Below are 12,693 nucleotides of genomic sequence, written 5' to 3'. Positions count from 1 at the left end.
GATCCGCAACGTTCATTGAGACTAACGGTAAGATACTTACAAAACCCAAGGACATTGCGGAACACTTCAATGAGTACTTCGTTAACAAAGTACAGAAACTTACAACACAAAGTCCTGTCGACATAAAGTCACTGCACCGATTAAGGAGCTCATGGCATCAAAAAACTGTTCTTTTTCCTTTCATGGTGTAACAGTGGGCTATGTACATGATTTGTTAAACTCACTTCCACTCAGCAAATCCTCAAGGTTTGACAACATCGACAATACGCTATTGAGAATCGCTGCCGATTACATAGCGGGCCCAGTTTGTCACAGTTTTAACTGCTCTATACGACAACAGATTTTCCCCACACAATGGAAAAGAGCTAAGATAATACCTCTTCCAAAGAACAAGGCTCTTCCTTTGACAGTCACCCGATAAGCCTTTTGCCTGCTCTCAGTAAAATACTGGAAAAAATATGCAACAACCAGATACAATCCTACCTTGTCTCCAATGCTATTTGTCTGACCATCAGCATGCTTACAAACAGCATCATTCCACCGCAACTGCACTGATTGAGTTGACAGACAAATGGTTTGACGAAATTGACAAGGGGAACCTGATTGGCGCGGTGCTTTTAGACTTTAGCGTCGCATTTGATGTGGTTAACCATGAAATATTACTGGCCAAACTGAGAAGTTATGGCTTTGCTGACTCAGCCGTCTGCTGGATGTTTATGTAAATGGCGACATCTCTGCTTACAAAGAGATCAATAGCTGTGTTCCACAGGGTAGCTGTTTGGGCCCACTACTGTTCTGTACATATACAAACGACCTACCCACAGTTGTAAAACGCTGCGACATTGTATTGTACGCAGACGATACAACCCCGTCAGCTTCTGGCCCTAGTACCCGGACATTCAGACCATTCTTCAGTCTGAACTGACGCACATCAGCGACTGGGTTCAAGCCAATAGACTAATATTAAATGTCGACAAAACCAAGTCCATAGTCTTCGGAAGCAGACACAAACTAAAACACAAACCAACCCTACAGCTTTCAATGCACAACAAGCCGATTGAACAGGTAGAGCAGGCGAAACTGCTTGGATTATTGATGGACCAGCAGTTAACCTTAGCGCAACACCTTGACAAGGTTAAATCCAAAATGGCAAGTGCTCTAGCAGCAATTGCTAGATCACGTGACTTTCTCACGGGTGACACGCTTAAGACGGCAACTCAAACACTTGTCCTGAGTCATCTGGACTACTGTTCATGCCTTCTATCGTCCAGTTCTCAGTCTAACCTGAGCGGGTTGCAGATTTTACAAAATAAGGCGGCTAGGCTTGTGTTAAATGCAGAGTATAACTGCAGGATTGACGAACTGCACAGTAGATTAAACTGGCTCAGAGTTAATGAAAGACTTTACACAAACACACTCTCCACGTTCCACAAACTCCTGACTACTGGCAAACCTGTAACTATCTACAACAAGCTACGCAAAATCAACAACACACATCAACACAACACACGACTTTCACAGGTGGGAGGCTTTAGACTACCAAAACCCAGAACTTCCTCTGCTACTATGACATTCCTGTACAGATGCACAAAATCCTACAACACTTTCCCACAACACATCAAGTCATCCGCACCATCAGCTTTCAAAAAACACGTCAAGGACAGGTTAAAAACACAAACATACACAAACAGACCCTGCAGCATTGGTGGTAGCATAATGAGTTTTACATGTAAATATATAACTTGTATGTATTATTTATTGCACTGACCTCTGACCTCTCAAACAATCTCTTACGTATACCTTATTACTTGTTGTATATAGGATAGGATAGGTTAAGTAATTGTTATTAGTGTGTTAATTTATTAATCGTATTTTAGGTGTGGCAATAAGCAAGTGTATATACGTCTGTTTTATAAGTTTGTAATGTCGTTTTAGAATCCAGGAAGAATAGTGAGTATAAGCGAATGTTTATACTCACTAATGGAGATCTTTCAAATAAACAAATAAATAAACAAGTACAAGCGTATATAAAACGTGACAGAAAATGATTTTGTACAAAGTAAAACAGAGTGTGTGGAAAGGAAGGTGCGGACATGCTTTACTATGCCGAGTGATCGCCCAAGTTTGCACAAATGGCATTCATTTACTTTACACTTACAGTTTGGATTACGGTCAATTAGCACACCCAGCTTTAGGTAGTACTTGTTACATGCTGTTCCAGTTGTCCCATCGATAGACAATTGTGGACTTCTGCAACTTTTTAAGCTTTTGCTTTGTCCGTTCCAATGAGCATAAATTTGTCCTTTCACCAAAAGTTACTAATGATAAAACCTTGAAAAGCACAACATTTACAGAGAAGATCATATACATTTTTTTTTCAAATTTCTAACTTATGGTACAGGCGATATTTTGATATTTCCAATATTTGTTTTCCTCAGACGCCATGAATATGCAGGCTGATTTGACGAACGTCGCCGACATCGCGACCACACCCAACAGCATTTACGTTCCCGGATCAGGTAAATCCTTTTTAGAGCTATATTTTTGTGATCCTAGGAATCAGATGAAAACTCAGGCTGGCAAAACTGGATTTTCAAAGTCAATTATATTACCTGGTTATTCTTTCGTTTGTTTGTGCCTTTGTATATACATGCTAGAATATTGCTCTATTGACAGCCAACAGTTATCTGGTCAAAACGGAGACAAAAATGTGCATTTTTTGTTTGAAAATAGAAAAAAAGACAAATTTTACCCTTTTTTGGGTTTAAGTATTAGGGCACAGAAGCCAAAAATGTACATTTGTCTGAACATAGCAAGAAACGTTCTACATGTGTTTTACACAATTTCGAATTAGTGTATTTCAAAAACGTAATCAAGACTGAGTGTCCATAAGCGACAATTCTCCGTTAAATTTTATATTTTGCAGATTTAGAACAGTACAGTGTATGTAAACAGTTGGTGAGAATTCTCGATATATATAACTGCTCAAGAACTTGGCTGGGGGTACCTTATGCAGATTGTTTAGATTTCTTTGCTCACTACGTTCGTAAATATAATAATTAAAGCCAGCGGATAGCTACCCACATTAGTAACCCACATTATGCATGGGTAGGTTTTGTGATCTTAGTAAAAACGTGTTTTTTTTTTCTTATGATCTTCTTAATGTTGAAAGTATGGAGAAATTGAGGTAACTGTCTGGAGTAATCTGTTTCTGTCGGTCTCATATTGGGGACATGTACACTAGCTAACAAAATGTGTTTCATTTTCCGCTGCATTCATATGGCAATATTTACATAATCTCTCGTGCACGGGTAGTTTTCTATTGCGGCCCTTTTCTATCTCAAGTGGGTGCGCACTTATTCTTATCTTAAATGGAAGATCGCTCGTCAAACTCACTGTGATACAGGTATTTTTCCATTGAGTATACAGATTTGACAGTCTTGCAAAATCTTAGCTTGCCGTTATCTACAGGCAACTGGTGAAAAAAAAAGTTTGGACATACAAATCAGTCAACATTCTCTTCAACAATGTACATTATGCTCTTGTTGTCTAGTGTAGCTTTTCTTACCCGTATTTCCCATATTGTGTTGCTGACAGAGTAATGCATCTACTTGCAAGGGGAGTGTAAAAGTGTCCAATTGTTTGAGTCTTAACCAGTATTCAACTACACGGACGGATACATCTGTATCTATTGGGAACAACCCAAGTTCTTCCTTACTTGGAATCACACCAAGGATCACGGTTTTAAAATCTGGGCTGCAAAGTTCCCACATGTCATAGAACCCGAACTGTGTTCGATCGTGTTCGATCTGGGGAATTCGAATCGAACCCGCGTTCTATTTCGGGGTCACCTGCGGTCATTTACTATAAAGCGGCAAAACAAGCCTTTCTACCTCCGTGCTTTGCAACAGATAAAAAAACAACACCTTTCTATAAATACAAAAATTTCCTGGACAGTACATGTCCGCTATTATTTTTGGTGGACATGTAACATGTAGCGAAGCTACTGTCGTATCCTTGAGTGACCTTGAATACCGTAATGATTCTTTACGCCAGTATGAATAACACAATGCACACTTTCTGGCGATATGACATGTCTCCAAAACTCGTTTAAACCTGGAAACATGGAGAGTCAAACATACCCCATTTACGGCTCAAAATGACTGTAACGGTTGTCGTGTTTTAGGGATTTTTTTAAAATGGCCTCAATTTTGAATTATGGGTAATTTAGTGAGAAAAATGTCAAAAAATGCCATTTTTTTCACCAATATGTCGACAAAAACTAGACTTAAAATCAGAAATTAAAAAATCCCTAAAACACGATTTTTTGTCTTATTCCTAGTCTGCGAAAAATATAAAAATCGGGGATCTGGGGTAATATACGTAGCCAGGTTTGAACGATATTTGCCTAAAAACGTGATATGACTTGTGCTCGGAAACCCGAAAATAATCGTCTTTTTTAACGAAATTAAAAAAAAAATCATTGATTTAACATAACAAGCTAACATTTAAAGGATGTTAAGACGATAATTTTATTTTAATTTGACGAAATTCACCCCTAGATATTATTTGTGTATTTTCAAATATTTTACGGGTAGTCCAAAACAGGTCAAAATAGCGTCTTGTAACCCGATACCTTTTAGAACGCGCATAGCAATGGGAAAGAATGCCGTAGTGACAGACCGCCGTGGATATTATTACAAAAGCGGTTCTGAGTTATCTCTACAGGACAATTGTCATTTGAGTAATCTTTACCCCAGATCTTACAGGCTTAGATTTGAAGCACGCATCAAAGGCTTTGAGTAAGGCCTTGAATGTTCCATTTCATACAAAATGCGTTAAGCTTGTCTAGTGCACGTTGTAACCCTGTTTCTGATTCCGAAAAAATCACAACGTCGTCTGCATAAAGCAGACAGGATACAAGTAAATAATGTAAGGTGGGTGGGGCACAATCGATGTTATCTAAGTCATTAACGTACTCGTTTATGGATATGTTTGGACTCATGGGTTGGACTGACGTTACATCCTTGTCTGACTTCTTTGTCAGTAACAAACAATGGTGTGAGGCCAGCTGACGTTTTGACACAAGTTTGTGGGTTGGAGTACATAGATTTGATTAGACTGTAGAATTTACCACCTATCCCTAAGCTGAGTAGCTTATACCGCAGTCGTTTACGCCAAATACTATCAAAGGCTTTTCGGAAATCGACAAAAATGCTTAAAGACGTTTATTAGCGTTAGTGTATTTAGATACTAATGTGTCAATGACGAAGAGGTTGTCGTAAGTTTCGACGTTTTTCTTTTCTAAAGGCGGCCTGATTATGATGGTTATGAAACGATGTTATGTTCATATAGGTAGTTAGTAAGACAAGTGTTTATAGTGTTGTTAATAACTGCGAGGCAGCTAATAACTGAGATACCCCGATAATTGTTCGGGTTCTCTTTTTTGTTTTCCTGATATCCTGTAAGGTTCAGCCTACTCTGGTTCGCATGACCTCCAGTATACTTCTCTCAAAGGGCAAGGGTACAACCAGGAGATCAGAAGCACTTAATCTGTAGCTACTGGTAGCTCTTTCCCTGTAGTAGGGGAACATTCTACACACGTACGGCGGTATTAATCTCAATGCAGGCAATTTGGTGGCTACAAAGGCAGTATCAAATTGGCCTGGCAGTATTCCTTTGCTAGTTGCCATTTTGCCACTTGGGACATTATGATTATCCAAGACGTGAGTGAACTTCTGAATAAGTTGAGGGATTTATGGGGCACGTAGAATCAACTTGGCGGCTCAGTTTCGCCTCTTTTGTAGTTTCTGTAGTTCCAGATTAGACGCAGATTCCCATACAGTACAAACGTATATAACGTGTGGCAGAAATGGTTTGTACAAAGTTAGAGAGTGTGTTGAAAAGAAGGTGCGGACGTACTTTACAATGTCAAGTGATTGCCTGAATTTGCACAAAATGGCATTCGCTTGACACTTTAGATCACACAGTGTAGATTACGGTCAATTAGCACATCCAGCTATAGGTATTTATACATGTTACATGCTGTTACAGTTGCCCATTGATAGACAATTGTGGGCTTTTGAAACTGTTGAAGCTTTTGCTTTGTCTGTTCCACTGAGCATACATCTGCACTTTTAACGACCAAAAGTTACTGATAATGAATTAGCTATAAAATACTGTGAGAAAGTATGATTTTTTTGTCGAGGCCGCTGACATCCTTTGCATATCGGTTAGGCCATGGACAAAATGGACATGTTATTCTATCATTACCGCTTTTGGCATTCTGTACATAACTTCATGTATTAAATACGAGGAAACAAAAAAAAACCCTTAATTAATATTAAGTACGCCGCGGTGGGTGAAGTCATATTGCGTTCAGACTGAAGTCGAAATGCGTTGAAGGCAGAGGTGTTTTGGGATCGAGCCGGTTTCGAATAATTATTTGAACTGTTCAGACGGTACGGATCCACATAAATTCTGTTTTTGCTTTGCCCATTCCAATGAACATAAATTTGTCCTTTCTCCCAATGTTACTAATGATAAATTTTATTATGATAAAACCTTGATTATTATTTGAGAAGCAAAACATTTACAGAGAAGTTCATGTACATGTAGTTTTTTTTTTCTTGAAATTTCTAACTTATGGTACAGGCGATTTTTTTTATATATACAATATTATTTTCCCCAGACGTCCCCAGACAGAATATGCAGGAGTCTCAGACTGATTTGACGAACTTCGCCGACATCGCGACCACACCCAACAACATTTACGTTCCCGGATCAGGTAATTCCTTTTAGAGCTATATTTTTGTTATCCTAGGAATCCGACGAAAACTCAGGCTGGCAAAACTGGATTTTATATTACCTGATCCTATTGTTTGTTTGTGCCTTTGTATATACATGCTAGAATACTGCTCTATTCGGCCAACAGTTGTCTGGTCAAAACGGAGACAAAAATGTACATTTTTTTGTCTGAAAATAAAAAAAGGTCAAATTTTACACTTTTTGGGGTTTAAGTATTAGGGCACAGGAACCAAAACATGTACATTCATCTGAACATAGCAAGAAACGTCCTACATGTGTTTCACATAATTTTGAATTAGTGTACTTAATAAAACCTAATCAAGACTGAGTGTCCATAGGCGGCAATTCTGCGTTAGATTTTATATTTTGCAGTTTAGGAACAGTATAGTGTATGTAAACAGTTGGTGAGCACTTCACAACCGGTAACATTTCTCAGGGCTCTATATATAACTGCTCAAGAACTTTGGCTGTGGGCACCTTATACAGATTGTTTAGGTTTCTTTGCTCACTACGTTCGTAAATGTAATAGTTGAAGCCGGCGGATAGCGAAAGTAATCCACATTTTATTTTATTTTATTTTATGACGATTTACCACATTTGTGGAAGGATTGACATAACAGGTGACTATCACCTTTTCAAAGATGTCAAACCTGAGACCAGACTGTAATGTTTGAACCACTCACACCGGGAAGGTCCCCTACTCTTTTCGATAAGTGTGGTGGGTTCTTTAACGTGCGTGGGTTGTGGCTCTCCCAAACACGGGACCTCCATTTAACGTCCTATCCGAGGGACGTCCCTAGCCGAAGCTAGGTACTCATTTTCACCTGAGTGAAGTGAGGAAAGTCGTGTAAAGTACCTTTCCCAAGGGTACAACGTCGGGGCGCATGTTCGGACTTGTTCGGGTACGACCCGGAATCGAACCCGGGTCTCCCCGTTTCATAGTCCAGTGATGTACCACTACACCACACGACGCCACGAGTCTGCATAATGGGTGGGTTTTGTGATCTTAGTAGAAACGTAGTTTTTTATGATCTTCTTTGAAAGTATGGAGAAATTGTGGTAACTGTCTGGAGTAATTTGTTTCTGTCGGTCCCATAGTGGGGACATGTACACCAGCTAACAAAATGTGTTTCATTTTACACTGCATTCATTGGGTAATATTTACATAATCTCTCGTGCACAGGTAGTTTTCTATTGCGGCCCCTTTCTATCTCTAGTGGGTGAGCACTTATTCTTATCTTACAAATGAACAATTGCTCGTCTAACTGATTGTGATACAGGTATTTTTCCATCGGGTATACAGATTTGACAGTTCTGCAACATCTTACCTTGCCGTTATCTACAGGCAACTGGTGAAAAAAAGTTTGGACATACATATCAGTAAACCTTCTCTTCAACAATGTACATTATGCTCTTGTTGTCTAGTGTAGCTTTTTTTACCATTTCTTATTTCCCATATTGTGTGTAATGTATCTACCTGTAAGGAGTGTGTGAAAGTGTCCAATTGTTTGAGTCTTAACCAGTATTCAACTACACGGACGGATACATCTGTATCTATTGGGAACAAGCCAAGTTCTTCCCTACTTGCTAGATTTCTAGAACTCCTGTGCACACCAAGGATATTTTTTACAAAAGCATACTAAATAAGAAAAGTGAGAAAGTATAAAATATTTGTCAAGGCTGCTGACATCCTTTGCATATTGGTTCTGACACGTTATTCGGACACGTTATTAAAATGGACATGTTCTGGTCTCGTAACTTTATGTACTAAATACAAATAAAGAAATATCAACCCTTAATCAATATCAAGTAAGCCGCGGTCGGTGAAGCCAAATTTTGTTCATACTGAAGTCGGAATGCGTTGAAGTCAGTTCGAAACTACCTCCAGAGGAACCGGTGGTTTGAGATCAAGCCGGTTTCGATTAATGATATGAACTGTTCCAACGGTACGGATCCACATTAATCCTGTTTCGGTGGATTCCTCCTTCAATACGCTTCATGTAAAGTGGTTAGTGTGAATGAACCTAAGACGTGAATAGTATTGTTCTTACAGATGTAAGATCAGGTGATGATGTCATCAAGACGAAATGCTGCAAAATAAGCAAAAGGCTGTGGAAAACCATAGGAATTGCGTTCGTCGTGGCCATTGTCGTAATCCTGGGGTATTTTGCAGGTCAGTATTTTTGTGTAGTTTTACGTTGTTACGTCAGTGGTCTTACATATAATAGGAGAATTCGTCTCGTCTCGGTACATTTTTGTGTAATCACCATATTATTGTTTCTATCTTTTTTTTTTTTATTTGTAGCTAAATGGCTTCCTGGGTCTACTAGCCATGGAGAAAAGTTATCCGTGGGAATTAATCGTCAGACTGGATTGCCTGGACCTACTGAGTCTTCTGAAGGAATGGTTCCTGTGGGAATGGATGGTCAGGCTGGGTTCCCAGGGTCTACTGGGCGTCCTGAAGGAAATGGTTCTTTGGAAATGGATGGTCAGACTGGGTTACCTAGGTCTACTCGGTCTCCTGAAGGAAAGGGTCCAGTGGGGCTGGATAGTCATTATGAAGGTGAGACATTCCTTTTAATTCTCTCGCAAAGCTGCGACAGTGACATTGGAATATACCTGTACCAGATAATACATGTATTAGATTAAGTCACGTAAAAGTAAGAAAAAAGTTATTACCTTCATGAAAAAGGGGGAATTGTTTTGGCATGGTGTGTCTGTAATCTAAGAAACTTGAGGCACAATTGCTCGTGTTTGATGACAGGTGTTGACAGTCCAAGGTGTTCTATCGCGTATGAATACCCAGTGTAATAACTGTATACCCATGATGGTACGACTAGCTCTGTTTTAGAATATATAGTTCTAGTTAATTAAGATCTGTGCCCCACTAGACAGATAATACTGTTTAATACAGAAATAAAAGGTTGTGGGACATTATGTTTTCATATTATATTTTCCTACAACAGTTTTTATATATTATCAAAATTTAAAATGAAGGAATCTTCTGTTTTGCCCACCTTGTTTTTTCGCCCAATCGCATTAATTAATTTTGGAGTCTGCAGAGGATACTATCCATAAAATTTACATGATGTCAATAAAATCAATAAAACAAGAAATTCACAACGTTAAATGCTAGTATTCAACGTACTTTCATCAATTTTTTTCGTTTTTTTCCCTAAATCTCCTCTTGCCGTACGAATTCCATTCTTAGAGTGCCTGGTGGAGAACAACAAACGGAAGGATTGCGGCTATCCAGGCATTACTCCCGTGGAGTGTCATGACCGAGGATGCTGCTTTAATAACGTGCCGTTAAGATCGACCTGGTGCTTTTTCAAGCAAGGTGAGCCATGCTCACCTCCATAAGTGGCGTTGTTTGGGTGTTTGTTTCTTTGTTTCTCTCTCTTTGTGTGTGTGTGTGTGTGTGTGTGTGTGTGTGTGTGTGTGTGTGTGTGTGTGTGTGTTTGCTTGCTTGTGTGACCATAAGTAACGGTAGGGTCCCACGACGCCACATGTATTAGGGGAAATCTGTAACCACAGACTAACAGGAATGCTGTTCAATTTGAGGTCAAAATGGCCTGCCCAAATCAGCTAAAATTTGCTGAACGAGCTCGGAATTAAACTATCTATAACCCAGTAACTGGGTAGTGCCCTTTCGTGAAGACCCATGTTTGGGGACGCCTTTGAAAGAACCCCTAGATCCAAAGGACAATTTCTGAAGAATAGAACCATGATAGTACTTTAATTGAGATGTCATATTTGTATTTATGTTTATTGAAAATAAAGCGACTTGTTACACAAAGCTGCGTTTTATAACATTAGGACCATACCGAAAATATTAAATAGTTGTGGTCATTTCTTTATTTATAATTCGTAAGTTAAGTCGACCCTACTCTTTTGCAAATAAATACCATCCAGGCAGTGGATTTGTCGAAAAAAACGAACGTCTTACGAGTGTGCCTCGTGTGGGTTGATTTAGCACAAACCATGATTGTTAGAAATATCAGAAAATGGCAAAAATATGTTGAAAGATGGAAGTAAATTCCAATCTTACAAAGAAAGTCCCTTTAAAGTCTTTCTTACCATAAGATTGTAATTCTTAACATACTTCACTCCTTATATTCGCCGACGTACTGACGTTGCATGGCCTACTCATTATTGTTCCGCCATCTTAAACATATCTCACTTAAAATTCAAGATAGCGTTTATATCATGGATAGTGACGTTCCTTTTTTCACAACTATTTGTTTTGCATGTGCCGACGTTTCCATGACCGTCTATCCTTTTCATCAATTGAAAGCTAATATGACGGGTTTAATGTGTACAGTTATAAACAGGTAACCAGTCATATTAGCGCTGATTAAGATGACAGAAGGTCTTCGAAACGTCGGTTCACACATAACAAATGGTTGTGAATAAAAGAACCTTACTATTCACTCATTTACAGACCTGATGAAATTATTTACGTATTGTTTATAACGTTTATGATTCTATTTATAGTGTTTAATTTTTTTAACCACCAGAAAGTTGCCAGTACGCAGGTGAGGCTTCCTGCATGTACCGAGGAACAGTCTCTGTGACCAATACAGGCAAGACGTGTCAACGCTGGGACAGTCAGACACCTCATGGACACTGCAATACACCTGCTGACTACCCATCGGCCGGGCTGGAGCAGAACTACTGCCGGAACCCGGACGGAGAACCCGGAGTCTGGTGCTACACCACGGATCCTAACTCGAGATGGGAGATGTGTGACGTACCGTCATGTGGTAAGATCTGATTTCATGTGCCTTAGAAATAGGCCTGGTGCTTTTTCAAGCAAAGTGAGCCGTTTTTCAGTCAAGGCCACCTCCGGAGCTCCATGGAAGTGTGTGTGTGTGTGTGTGTGTGTGTGCGTGTGTGTGCGTGTGTGTGTGTGTGTGTGTGCGTGTGGGTGTGGGTGTTCATTAGTAGTTAAATACGATAGGATCACATGACGCTAATTGTACTAGTTAGGGAAAATGGTGTAATTACTGACCACTGACTGATAGGATTTTGAGGTTGATGAATTGGAGGTCAAAATGTAATTTAGTACCGCACACCTATCATGGGTATGTCAAACATTACCAACACAAAACAAACTACATTTCCAAACATATTAAATGAGGATAATCGGATATTTAACTCTTTTTTGTTGAATAATGAAAATAGATTGAAAGTGAATTAAAATACACACTGGGACTGGAACCCAGACGCAATTTTTTAACAACTTTACGAATATGCGTCATCTGCATAGCGTAACGTTTCAAAGTAGGTAGCTTATTGGAACGATTTCGCGTGCGATGGCCATAAATTCATAATCTGCCAAGTTGCACCACGATCTTATTTTAAAAGGGTTTGCCCATTTTTTTCCAAATCGATTGAAGATGAAGTTCACTTTGTCATGAAACCTTCTACATATGATGTTTTACGTAACAAGATATCACATTCAAATCAAATCAAGTACAGCAGATTTCAAAGGACTCGATGCAACAGCCAGATCTAAATATATCTTTAAATGCAACAACTTCCACGATTCAAAAATAGATTTTGTTATTAGTAAAAACACCGAAACTCATGTTTAGCCCCAGTCAATTGTTTGTAGGCCTTGTTTTAGTTTTCAAAGTGTAAATATTTTTTTTTAACGTTTTTGTACTATTTTCAACAGTTGTTGTCATACATTGTAACATGTCCTCGCACTGGTGCAGGTTAGGTGCAGGTAGACATCAGAAAAAATCTGCACAGCTCCACTTTTACCTGCACTAGCCTGCATATACCCAGTACATGGACCAGTGCTGGTTAGGTGTAGGTAGACATCAGAAATACCTGCACAGCTCCACTTTTACCTGCACTAACCTGCATATACCCAGT

General features: G+C 39.2%; 1 pseudogene; it reads left to right on the top strand.

The window, feature by feature from the left end:
- The first annotated feature begins 2,443 nt into the window (after positions 1–2,443).
- On the top strand, positions 2,444–11,573 carry LOC109481921 (annotated as a pseudogene).
- The last annotated feature ends 1,120 nt before the right edge of the window (positions 11,574–12,693 follow it).

Source organism: Branchiostoma belcheri, unplaced genomic scaffold, assembly GCF_001625305.1.
Source record: "Branchiostoma belcheri isolate BF01 breed outbred unplaced genomic scaffold, Haploidv18h27 scaffold582, whole genome shotgun sequence".
NCBI lineage: Eukaryota > Metazoa > Chordata > Leptocardii > Amphioxiformes > Branchiostomatidae > Branchiostoma > Branchiostoma belcheri.
Note: the sequence above shows the minus strand (reverse complement) of the source record. Positions and strands in the feature narration are given on the sequence as shown.